Source organism: Rhinopithecus bieti, unplaced genomic scaffold (assembly GCF_001698545.2).
Source record: "Rhinopithecus bieti isolate Rb0 unplaced genomic scaffold, ASM169854v2 scaffold_37857, whole genome shotgun sequence".
In the NCBI taxonomy this organism is placed as follows: domain Eukaryota; kingdom Metazoa; phylum Chordata; class Mammalia; order Primates; family Cercopithecidae; genus Rhinopithecus; species Rhinopithecus bieti.
In genome coordinates this window covers 716,417-730,073 of record NW_016816299.1, presented here as the reverse complement: position 1 = coordinate 730,073, position 13,657 = coordinate 716,417, and the positions used below count along the sequence as shown (strand labels likewise).

The 13,657-nt window shown below is 36.7% G+C and overlaps 1 long non-coding RNA gene across 2 annotated transcripts in view; it reads right to left on the bottom strand.

Moving 5' to 3' along the window:
* LOC108517017 (uncharacterized) overlaps nucleotides 1-13,339 on the bottom strand; it is a 23,980-nt gene extending 10,641 nt beyond the window's left edge. The window contains exons 1-2 of one of the 2 annotated variants that reach the window (XR_001881981.1): nucleotides 12,987-13,339; nucleotides 3,980-4,118 (exon numbers count right to left, since the gene is read on the bottom strand). This is a non-coding gene — a long non-coding RNA (uncharacterized LOC108517017). The remainder of the gene's footprint in view (nucleotides 1-3,979; nucleotides 4,119-12,986) is intronic. The other variant, XR_001881982.1, reaches the window with a different exon arrangement.
* Between the last annotated feature and the right edge of the window lie 318 nt (nucleotides 13,340-13,657).

The following is a 13,657-nucleotide window of genomic DNA, read 5'->3' as shown; positions in this document are numbered from 1 at the left end:
AATTAAAAAAAAAAAAAACTTGACTAACAGTAGGCTATTGGTAAGAAAACTTCATTACTACCTAACATTACATCTAAAAATAAGATAAATTTTGGGCATGTTCTTGTGGGTTTTTTTTAATCAACTACAATTTCTATTTCAGGGATTCAATGTCCTGTTTTAACTTTAGAAAGGAGAAACTAAAATTTAATTTAAAAGTTTTTATTCCAACATGTATTTTATGCTATTCTTCTGCTTTATAGGCATGGATAAATCGTAAAGGCATACAATAATTGGATATATATATATATATATATATATATATATCAGAGTATGTTAACATGTATCAGATTATGTTATTATTTCTTTGCTCAAAATTCTGCATTTTAATAATATTAAATTCAAAATTTTCCACAATGGTCTCCTAGGTACAACGTGATTTGTGTCCAGGCTATGACACTCCATTACCCCTACTTTGCCTCCAGCTGGTTCTTGCCTTTCTTTTCCTCACTTGTTACTGCATAGTGGCCTTCCAGCTGTTGTTGAAACTGACAAGCACATTCTATCCTAGGGCATTTGCTTTGGCTGATCTTTGTGCCGGGAGCACTCTTCTCCCAGATTTGCAATTGGCTTCCTGCCTTACCTTTGCGCAGATATCACCTTCTTAATGAAGCTGACCCTCACAAATCTATTTAAAATGTCCAGTCTGGAAATCCTTATTCCCCTAATTATGTTCTATTTTATTTTGCTTTGTACAGTACATACCATCTTCCAGCACAAGTTTTAAGTTAGTTATTTATTATGTCTGTAGTATATCATCTTTTTTTCTACAAGAATGTCAGCTGCATGAGCACAACTTATCTTATTCTTGTAGTCAAACTAAATAACAGAGAGAGGCTCTCTAAAAGAAAAAAGATATTTATTCAGGAGTAAGGTATTTCAGTGGGAATACAAGTGCCACAGTAAACTATGTGTGTATTCAGGGAGGTCAAGGAAGACAAAGTTTTTTAAAGGAAAAAATGAAGAGGATTACAAAATTGTTGTCAGGTAATTATCCTTGACTATAAGGATCAATAACAAGCATGATGACAATCTGAGAAGAGTTTCTGGGAAGATATTTTGCAGAAGTATTTTTGTGTAAGGTTGCAATAGCTTTTGTACAAGGTTGTGGTTTTTGCAATGCTTTGTGGTAGTTTTGTTCTCAGGCATACAAACATGAGAATCTTCTCCTCAGGGTCTTTTCTGGCTCTCTTTGTCTTTATCTTTTTTTGAAACACTAGTGACTCCCTTCTGATTCTGATAATTTTCACAGTGTATGTGAAGCACTACTATTATGCGTATACATGGTAAAAGCTTGGAGGGAAAGCTTTAAATTACATTTGTTACATGAATATTTTAAGAGCTCTTACAAATAAAGATAAAAACTAAACCTGACAATTGAAGAAATAAAAGTAGAAGCAAGACTATGAAAAAGAAAATTCAGCTTAAGATCAAAAGCAAATTAAAAGCAAAACTCCATTTTAGGCAATTAATTTAGAAGTAGCTTTTCCTTTAATTCCTGATAAACATGTTTTTAAAAAGGCAGTGTAAATAATAGAATCTAATAGAGAGATTCAGTCATGGTTGCTGCCCTATCTCACATGATTCCTTCTTAAAAGAAACGTACAATAACCTTCGTGTTCACATTCCAGGGCAAATATTTAGCCATGATTATGATTCCATATGCTTACTGTGTAGCATAAATATCATGCCTGTGGATAGAACCCTCTAATGTTGTGAACTCTATTTAACCTGTTCTTCAGAAAAGGTCATGTGACCCGTGCCTTCTGGGGCAGTCTTGATAACTCTCACTCTCTTTCTCCATGTGCAGCCAAATATGTCAAGGGCAACATACTACTTTCATGTGAAAAGAGACTTCTTTCCTGACTTTTGTGCTTTTTTTTTTCTTTTTTTGATCTTCTAGTTTTTCCACAACACATCTGTATTAAACATCAAATTTAGTTTAGAGAATTGGGGATGATTAAATAGCCCAGCACTCTTATGTATAATTAACTGAAAGTTAAGTATGGCCGTAAATATGAACGTAGTCCATTCCAGCTCACCAGGGGAACTCTGCTTTAGAATTCCAAGAACAGATCTGGAAAGTATAAAATACTGTTTTCTTCAATGTTGTCATTTTTTCTTATTTATTTATCTTAGTTGTTTAATTATGGGGTCTGAAGGCTGGGATCTAAAGTAGAATTCTGGTACTGTACTTTAAGTTTCCTCAAACTCCATATAATAGAATTAAAAAATCCTACATTAAACCTGAAGAGAGAGAGAGAGAGTGTGTGTGTGTGTGTGTGTGTGTGTGTATTTGTTCTCTATATGTGTATTGGAGTTCATCTGTTTTTAAACCTAGGATAAAAAAATAAGATAGGGAAACAAGATATTTGGTTTATTTGTTGATTGGAAAGATGATAGTTACAGTGAAAGAGGTGTATTAGATCTACAACTAAGAAGTGAACACTGAGCAAGAAAGAAACACTACAAAGATAAACGGACAAAAAATTCTATCTGGTAATATCATGGGTATTGTAGAAAAAAGAGTATCTTTTTTTCCCATCTTAAATTTGTGGCTGAGTTCTCTATAACAAAAGACAGATTAGCAACACAAAAGCATACAAATGTATTTAATATAAGTCTTATGTGACACAGGAGTCTTCTGAAATGAAAACATTTCAGTCAATAATCAATTGTATATGTTACAGTGGTCTCATAAGATTATAATACTGTATATTTATTGTACTTTTATATGTTTAGATATGTCTAGATATACAAAACCTTACCACTGTGTTATAATTGCCTACAATATTTATACAGTAAGATGCAGTACAAATTGGCATCTCAGGAGTAATAAACCATACCATATAGCCTAGGTGTGTAGCAGGCTATTTCATGTATGTGTGTATAAGTATGGCCTAGGACATTTGTGTCACAAAATTGGCTAATAACTCATTTTTTAGAACGTATTCCCATTGTTAAGCGATTCATGACTATACTTAAAAATTTGGAAACTGGAGTGGCAAATCATAGGTGCAGAACTCACCATCTTGGCATAGTCAAATAACAACACAGAGACTTAGGCACTATGACAAAAGTGATCAAAAGAGTCAAAATTGCCCATGCAAAATGTTGCATATTGTAAAGATCATGCCAGTTACTGTTTTCATTTATGCATATGTTGAAAAGAGTGTTTATCTCAAGTTCCTTATCATTGTAAATCAGAGGGAAAAAATGGATAGAGGTGAAGCAGAGGAGGAGGCCTAATATCGGAAACAAGAAGTTGTAGTTGGAAATCTCACAAAAGAGAGATATAAAACAACATATTAAAAACTGGTCATGAGCTATTTTAAAATAACCTATCTACTGTTTTTTTTTTTTTTAATTCAAATATATTCAGCACGTCAGTCATATATCAGTTATATATTTTTTTCTTGTTTCAATTCTAAAAATGCAACGGACCAGTTTTAGTAATCTCACCAGATAGAAAGAAGAATAATTTTAAAATTTATATAATTTGAGGTTATTTCACCATAACCATATTGCAATGAAAATGATGCTTTATTTTAATAAAATAATTTTGTCAACAAAACTTGCTTACGGTGTGATTTCAAAAGTGATAAAGTAATGCATTTAGAATTAACAATTAACTTTTTTTTTTTTTCTGTTTTCTGAATTCCTGATGCTGTGGCATCTGGCCCTTGCTGACCTGAGACAGATTGTCCCGCCCAGGATTAGTTTATTCTCAGAGATAGTAAAGGACTTGCTTGAGAGCATGCCTTTGGTATGCAAACCAGCCAATCCCAAATCTATGTCCCCTTCTCCTTCTGTTATGTTTACACTATGGAACGCTTTCCTCCAGGCCTAAGCACCCCAGAACAAGGTCACTGACAACTAGGGACTACTCCTGCACCCCACAGTCCACCAAATTAATCAAAATATCTCATTTTAAACCTACTTGGCTTGTGTGCTTTGCATCATCCATTCCTCCCTATAAAGGTCCAGTCAAGGCTTTGCCGGTAGCTTTCCTCTCTGTCTGCTCGTCTCATGCAGATGCTTCCCAGGCATGGTGTGCTGTGCCTCCTATTTTTAGGAGACTGTGAGAATAATACAAATGCCTTTATTAATCACGATCACGTTTGTGCCTGTGTGTGTTATCAAACTTAATTAAAACAAATCCTGGGTACCATAAAACAAATCTGTATGAAAACATTAAAAAGTATGAAACCATTAAGATATAAAGAGTTAATCATCAATTATCCAGAAAGTTTCCTTCACTAGAAAACTCATTGCCAGATAATGTCACATAAAGGAGGTACTACAGTTTCCTGAGCTCTTGTCAAAAATGGAACATAAAACCTAAAAAAGAAATTAAAGATAATCAGACCTAAGAGCTTAAAAACACAGTAGATTGCTCACTGGCCTACACTGTAAAACTAGAAAATCTGGAGAACTCATTTAAAATAATGACCAGCCTCACAGGGACTTTACTTGTAATGAAGAGTTAATGTATCTGAACCATTTTAAAACTTTATGGATGAGAGACATGAATGAAGTGCTTTGCTAAATCACTCTCCTGTCTCTGGCCTCAGGAGGTTAACTGCGATGCTAGCTTTCCTATGAAGACCACAAGAAGGGGAGAGACCAGAATTTTTTGAGCAAAGGTCATATAGAACCATTGCTCCAGGGATCATTGCTTTTCTACATGGATTGTAGTCATAACAAACAAATGAGCTATTTTAATACACATTGAAGTGATCCTGGCTATCAGGAAGGTAAATCAAACTAAAGCCACACAGAGACCACATACACACAATATGTATACCAATCCCTGAAGAATAGAATGGTGGAATATGTCTTTATCACACAGAAATAATATGACAGTTACGACTTTCTGTGAAGTGATGGTTACTGGAACATAGAAAAATAAACAAACTCACTTTGAAGGAGACTGGAGATAGGGCCTACTTACAAGATGAAGGTGAATCATTCTATGACTAATATTGTTCAAAATGTTATTGGAAACTTTTTTTTAAAAGTTGAACATTATTGGGCTATACTGGTATAGCATTTGCAAATATGTTCTGTATATAAAATCATATGAAAAAATGGAAGTTCAGAGCGACTCAGTAACTTCTCATGGGTTCTTTTTGATGGTGAAGAGCTTGGATATAATTTCCGATCTGAGTTCAAAATGCTAGCTAATGAGTTTTGAAACATTAGTATGTTTTATTCATATAAAACATTATCTTGAGTTTTCTGTAAAGAATGTGATATCTTTCTAACATTGTAAAATTATTTACATTTTTAAAACCATTTTCTATATTACAATGAATGATAGTGAAAATTGGATGGACTTTAATATTAGAGACCTAGATTTAAATAAGAGCTTAACCATTTGATATTTGTGAATCGTAGAAAAGTTACCTAATCTCTCAAAGCTTAAGTTTTTGAATGTGTGAGACAGCCAAGATGTGTCAACAGAGGAATGGTTTGCGAATAATAAGGCGTGATATGTTTAAGGACAGTACTGTTAAAATTAGAAGTTAACAAAATATAGTTCCTTTTTTTTGTTTTTTTTTTGTTTTTTTTTTTTTTTTTTTGTTTTTTTTTTTTTTTTTTTTGAGACGGCAGATCTCCCTCTGCTTGCCCGCAGGCTGCGAGTGCCCAGTTGGCCGAATATCGGCCTCAATGCAAGACTCCACACTCCCGCAGGTTCAACGCCATGTTCCACGCCTCAGCTCCCAAGAGTAGCTGGAGGACTACAGCATCCGGCCACCATGCCCCAGTCTAAATGTTTTCTATATTTTTAGTAGAGACGGGGTTTCACCGTGTGTAGCCAGAGGTGGTCATCCATCTTCCTGATCTCCTGAGTCCGCCACCTCCGCCTGCCCAACAGTGCTTCGGAATTACAGGACCGTGAGGCGCGCACCAACATGCCCGGGCCAAAAATTACCTGTTTCTACTGTAGCACATGACACAAGAAGAAGAAATTACGTTGGGAAAAAAATGCCCGTTAACATGCCTGCTTTGAATTCAAGGAAGAGAAAAAAAAAAAAAAAAAAAGTGGACAAATTTATTCTGCTTTAAAATAAAATGACACTCCAAATTCAAAAGAACTGCTTTTCTAAATGATGTTGCTAAAGTAGAGTTGTATATTAAAGCATTTTTTATAAAAAGAAAGTTGCTGATGTTTTTTCAATGTATTGTGCTGTTCACACCCCCAGTCATCTAGCAATCCTTCTTAGCTATGTATCTAACTCATACTCCATATTTTAAAGACTCTCCCCTGCTCTTGTGATTTACCTAAAAATTCCAAATTTCAAAATTGTGTTTCCCTAGTATACTGTTGAAAGACTTTTTGAGAAAATCTTCTTCAAAACTAGTTTTAAAAAACCTGAATTAGCATCAAGCCATTGAAATTAGACCTGCTAGCCTCTTTAGAAATGATGTGCTGAGACCTGGAAATGCTCTGTCTCTTTGCAGAGGATGTTTTTTGGATAATTCTCCTTACTACAAGCAGATAGCTCTGAGTGTGTTAGAGCCAAGCACTGAGGATCTTTACATTATTCTACTTTTGTTGTTGTTGTTGTTGTTGTTGCCTATTCTGAACAACACTGGTGACTAGAACCTATGACTTCCTCAAGGGTAGCATCCTGAAAGATTGCTATCCCAAATCAGAGTATTTATACTTTTTAACAACAGGTAGATCACAGATGCAGATAACCAAATCAGACCTTGTCTCTGTAAACAACTGATATAGCCAAACGCGTGCATACCAGGTGACTATCATCCCTGGTCAAGATTTGTTATCAAAAGCTAAGGTCCTTGAGTTTTCACAAGGTGTGATCCTTGAGGTGTCTTCTAGGTGTGATTGTGGAAAGCTTTCAGTACTTACTTCTAGCTTTAACTTTCCCGCATTTCTAAAGGATGGTTTTCAAACCTTGACATATCCTTCTATCTCCTACTGTCTTTGGTGTTGAGATAACTTGTCTTTGTTCCCCCTAGGAACACATTGAATCCCTTCGTTAAGTACATGTAAAAGACAGGAAAGAATGACAGCTTCATGGACTCCTCATTTTTCTCTTTCGTTTTTTATAACACTTTACAATGAATAAGATTGTAGTCAAAAGCCCTCCAAACTCTTAATCTTCCCACTTGTTCGCTTGAAAAACGTCATGCTGTAAGTGAAAGAAGGCAGTCACAAAAGATCTTATGTTTATTCCTCTTAAATCAAATGTCCACAATAGGCAAATCTATAGAGATGAAAAGCAAATTAGTGGTTGCTTGGGAATGAAAGAAACAAGAGAGTGATAGGTAAAGGGTCCAGGGTTTGTTTTTGAGGTCATAAAAATTATTTTGAAATGTTTTGTAGTGATGTTTATACATATCTATGAATTTACTGAAAACAGTTCCATATTTGTGAATTACATCTCGATAAAATGGCTAAATACCATATTAACAACTATAGTCCAGAGAGACAGGTACTAAAATACAGATTTCCAAGTAGTTGCCAATTGATCAAATAGTGGCTGTTTCTCTTTGATTATCATTTACTTAAATGCATTGTCAAAATTTAAAAATGTAGGGATCTCACATAAAAATCCAGAAGAAAGGGAAGGAAGAAAGGAAGGAAGGAGGGAAGGAAGGAAGGAAGGAAGGAAGGAAGGAAGGAAGGAAGGAAGGAAGGAAGGACGGACAAAAGAAGAAAGAGAGAAGCATTATACCTTGTCTGTTGGGTTTTCATAAGAGTTATTATCTCTGGATAATTATCTCTGAATAATAATAGTTTGAGCCCCCTAGGAACACATAGAATCCCTTCGCTAAGTACATGTAAAAGACAGGAAAGAATGACATCATCATGGACTCCTCAATTTTCTCTTTCCTTTTTTATAACACTTTACAGTGAATGAGATTGTAGTCAAAACTGGGGACAAGGACGGTATTTTTCTCTTGCAATGAAGGCAAAAAAACCTCAGTGTCAATCACTGACAATATTTAAAGAGTATCTTCTACTGACTGACAACTTTTAAGCCAATACTATATTGCCCAAGGAATGACTGAGATATCAGACTTCATAGTTAAGGATGCTATTTATGAACTCCAGGGGGTTGTGATGTTCTTACTGTTTAACAAGTGTAAGTAAGAGATCCCACAATGCTGCTGTACAAAATCCCTTTGTCATTTCACTTAATTCCCTTTACCATTTCCTCTCCTGAACCTTAGCTTCATGGCCACTTTAGTTCTTTGAAGTTTGTTTTTCTGCCCCCCATCTGTGTGAATCACTGCAGGCCAAATTCTGTTTTTGTGATAGTCAAGGGGAGCTGCCAGCCTGTATCTAAAGGCTGAATTTAGCACCAGGGGTGGTGGCTGATCTCTAACAAGTGTAAACAAACCTATCAGAAAATGTGGCTAAGCTAGACAAGTGTTAGGGAGGGATGTTAGAAGAGTGGTCAGATAATGACTTTTATATGGTTCTACAGAACTGACTTTGTTTTTCTTTCTTTCTTTCTTTTCTGTAATTCCAGTTAAATTGTGATCTTATATAATACCTACAGGTTGCATAATGACTGTAGGGTTATTGAAAATATTTTATTTTATACCAGTAATTTTTTTTTTTTAAATTTTAAGGCCCTTTCAAATACCTTTTTTTTTTTTTTTTTTTGTAACATAGTTAGGATGGATTATCATATTAGATAAAGGTTGATAAATTTAATGTATGATGACAAAAGTATTGGTTTCTAAGTACTTGTCAATGAGAAACCTAATTCAATGATTATAAATCAACATCTTTATATTCATTTATTATTTACAGATATGTAAGGATTATTTGTAATAGTCTAGTAGGTTTCTCAATTTGCCAATACAATTTCACTCAATTTCCCCTTGTTAGGATACAGGAGTTAAGGAATGTACTACATGTATGACTTTTGTAGAGTTGTCAATCTACAGATCATATTATAATAGTTTCAATGACTCTAGTACTACATATAAGTTGCTGAAGAAAGAGATTTAAGTAAAATGTTTAAGGCAAGTAAAAAAAATCAACTTAATTGTATCCATTTTGGAAAGCATATTAATCAACTTTTCGCTACAAAAAATGCTAATTCAGTAAGCTATCTAATGCTTAATCTAAAAGAGGTTGCATTGTATTATAAATTGAGAAAAACTGCATTACAATTTAACATTATTTGTTCTCATCTCTGAGGAGATTCTGAGCTTCTAAGTTTAATTTACTGGTCAGGCTAAGATTTCTGCAGCTGCTCAGTTACAGTTAAAACTGAATAGAAACTATCAAGATATGTCCCAGTTGATCATCAAAGTGCCAAACATATTCATTCCTGCTCTGATATTTGCCAACAACCTTCTCATGTATAATGATCATGTTCAATTATTACTCTACTATGACTACTCTATTAGGATAATCTTCTAGCACAAGGAGCCAAAGAGTTCATGAGGCAGCTGTGGTTATGTAAGTTTAGTGAATCTCTTACTTTGTGCTCAGGAGGAAACATCTCTTCTGTGAGAACTAGAACTTTGGAACTATAGAATTTAAAGTTGCAAGTTTAAGAAACACAAAATTCCTAAGAGGCTCAGTAGGATAGTAGAGCCATCCTGATTTCCACCCCTCAGATTCTGAGTCCATGTAGTCTACTAATTTAAGACAGGAGCATAATCTCTTTCTTAGTGAATATTCTCTAGTAGCTATTAGTGTACAAATTAAAGATCTCCACACTTGTGCCTATTCATATTGCTTCACCCATATGCATCTTCCCCAAAGTTCTTTGTACCCATATTTCAATATTGTTTGTTACAAGCCTATGGCCAAACAGATAACCCATTTGCTACTGTCCATGAATATTATATACAATAAATTTGGAGCTGGATGTGGTGGCACATGCCTGTAATCCCAGCATTATGTGAGACTAAAGTGTGATGATCACTTGAGCCCAGAAGTTCAAGGCTGCAGTGAGTTATGATCATGCCACTGCACTCCATCCTGGATGACAGAGTGAGAACCTGTTTGTAAAATGAAATAAATAATTAAAATGGTAATATTGGTTTAATTCTTATATTAGTCTGTTCTCACACTGCTAATAAAGACATACTTGAGACTGGGTAATTTATAAAGGAAAGAAGTTTAATTGACTCACAGTTCCACATGACTGGGGAGGCCTCACAATCATAGCTGAAGGAGAATGTGGATCAAAGTCATGTTTCTCATCATGGCAGGCAAGAGAGCTTGTGTAGGGGAATGCCCCTTCATGAAGCCATAAGATTTTATGAGACTTATTCACTATCATGAAAATGGCATGGGAAAGACCCGCCCTCATGATTCAATTACCTCCCACAGACAGGGCTCCTCCCATGACATGTGGGAAATATGGGAGCTACAATTCAAGAGGGGATTTGGGAGGGGACACAGCCAAATCATATCATTCTGCCCCAGCTTATCCCAAATCTCATGTCCTCACATTTCAAAACCAATCATGCCTTCCCAACAGTCCCCCAAAGTCTTAACTCATTTCAGCATTAACTCAAAGTCCGGAGTCCAAAATCTCATCCGAGACAAGGCAAGTCCCTTCTGCCTATGAGCCTGTAAAATCAAAAGCAAGTTAATTACTTCCTAGATACAATGGGGGTACAGGTTTTGGGTAAATACAGCCATTCCAAGTGGGAGAAATTGACCAAAACAGAGGATCTACAGGCCTCATGCAAGTCCGAAATCCAGCAGGGCGGCCAAATCTCAAAGTTCTGAAATGATCTCCTTTGACTACATGTCTCACATTCAGGTCACACTGATGCAAGAGGTGGTTCCCGTGTCTTGGGCAGCTCTGCCCTTGTGGCATTGCAGGGCACATCCTTTCCCCCTGCTGCTTTCATGGGTTGGCATTGAGTGTCTGTGGCTTTTCCAGGTGCACAGTGCAAGCCGTTGGTAGGTCTACCATTCTGGAGTCTGAAGGATGGTAGCCCTCTTCTCATAGCTCCACTAGGCAGTGCCCCAGTGGGGCCTCTGTGTAGGGGGCTCTGACCCCACATTTCTCTTCCACACTGCCTTAACAGAGGTTCTCCATGAGGTCTCTGTCCCTGCAGCAAACTTCTGCCTGGAAATCCATGCATTTCCATACATCCTCTAAAATCTAGGAGGAGGTACCCATACCTCAATGCTTGTCTTCTTTTCACCCACAGGCCCAATACCATGTGGAAGTTGTCAAGGCATGGGGCTTGTACTTTCTGTAGTAATGCCCTGAGCTGTACCTTGGCTCCTTTTAGCCAGGGCTGGAGCTGAAGCACCTGGGATGCAGGGCACCATCTCCCAAGGCTGCACAGAGCAGGGGGCCCTGGACCTGGTCCATAAAACCATTTTTCCCTCCTAGGCCTCCAGGACTGTGATGGAAAGGACTGCTGTGAAGACCTCTGACATGCCGTGGAGATGTTTTTCCTGTTTTCTTAGTGACTAACATTTAGTTGCTCGTTACTTATGCAAATTTCTACATTGGACTCGAATTTCCTCAGAAAATGTATGTTTTCTTTTCTATAGTATCATCAGGCTTCAAATTTTCTGAATTTTATGCTCTGCTTCCCGTTTAAACATAAATTCCAATTCCAAACCATATCTTGGTGAAAACATAAAGCTGAACACTTTTAACAGCACCCAAGTTACCTCTTGAACACTTTACTGCTTAGATATTTCTTCTGCCAGATTCCATAAATCATTTTTCTCAAGTTCAAAGTTCCACAAATCTCTAGGGCAGGGGAAAAATGTCACCAGTCTCTTTACTAAAACATAGCAAGAGTCACCTTTATTCCAGTTCCCAACAAGTTCCTCATCTCAGATGGAGATGTTCAAAGAGCATTTGTTCAAAACCAGTCAACAAGTCTCTAGGAAGTTCCAAACTTCCCCAGATCTTCCTGTCTTCTTTTGAGCCTTCCAAACTGTTCCAACATCTACCTCTTACCCAGTTCCTAAGTTGCTTTCACATTTTTGGATACCTTAACAGCAGCACCCCACTACCTGGTACCAATTAACTATATTAATCTGTTCTCATGCTGCCAATAAAGACATACCTGAGACTGGGTAATTTATAAAGAAAAAGAGGTTTAATAGACTCACAGTTTCACATGGCTTGAGAGGCCTCACAATGATGGCAGAAGACAAAGGAACAGCAAAAAAACATTCTACATGGTGGCATGCAAGAGTAGAAATGCAGGGGAACTGCCCTTTATAAAACCATTAGATTTCATGAGACTTATTCACTATCATGAGAACAGCATGGGAGAGACCCACCCCCTGATTCAATTACCTCCCACCAGGTCACTCCCGTGACATATGAGAATTATGGGAGCTACAATTCAAGATGAGATTTGGGTGGAAACACAGCCAAACCATATTGATTCTTTTTGTCATAAAATGGACAACAAAATGTATGTGCCAAACCTGTATCTATTGAAAAGATTCCTTCTCACCATCATGTCTCATAGCTATCACTAGAGACCAACAAGGCCAACCTGGCGAAACCCATCTCTACTAAAAATACAAAAATCAGCTGGGCATGGTGACAGGTGCTTATAATCCCAGTTACTCAGGAGGCTGAGGCAGGAGAATCACTCAGACCCAGGAGGCAGAGGTTGTAGTGAGCCTAGATTGCGCCATTGCACTCCAGCCTGGGCGACAGACTGAGACTCTGACTCAAAAAAAAAGAAAAAAAAAGTCGTACTACAAAAGTCCATTTTTGGCTCATACAAACATACTGAGGTGACCTACTCATGAAGTAAGTTCTGTACTATTCTTCCTCTGCCAACCATTAAAAAAAAGATCCAGCTTGCGAAAACAGATGTAAGTATAAAAGAAGGTACTGTTCCAAAAGTGGTGGGTGGCATCTGATACTTTGACACTCATTTATATATCTTATTTTTACCCATGAAACTTGAGATTTATCCTAGATATACTACTTCCATCTTACCATCGATTCTAGCTAGGTCCCACTGACTATATGACTTTTGAAGTCTTCTCACACGCCAGATCTTGATAAGTAGTACTCATTCCATGGTTTCTTGATATGCCATGGTTAGGTATTCCATCTTTACCAGTGTCCAATAGCATACTTACAGTTGTTTTTCAAATATGCTTGCATCTCTGCTGCAAATGTCATGATCTTTCTTACTTCTTAAGCCTTGGAGTTTGAACTACACTTTTCATCTGAATCTGTACGTTAGACACCACGTAAAACCTTTTCCCTAAATCAGATAACTTTAGTTCTATGAGATCTTCTAGTTGCATGGCTCAAACAACATCTTGGATCTGTTTCAGAGCCTTTTCTAGTTCTAAGTCCCACTCAAAGCCATTCATGTTACCTAACAAATGTGTCAGAATAGCATTACATGTAATAGCATTATTGTGCAATAAATGTGTCAGAATACCACTCCCAAGTATAGTATGCTGCACGTGACTCCCAAAGAGGCTTATGAATGATGTAGCTAGTTTATTAATATATTGACCTGCTCTGGATTCCAAAAAATTTTGAGATATATGATAGGCACGTGAATAATTTTAAGGATTATCTTTACCCTCTACAGCAAGGTATTCAGACTACTAGCTATTTTTTGTTCATCACATCAATCAAGATGATGTCCT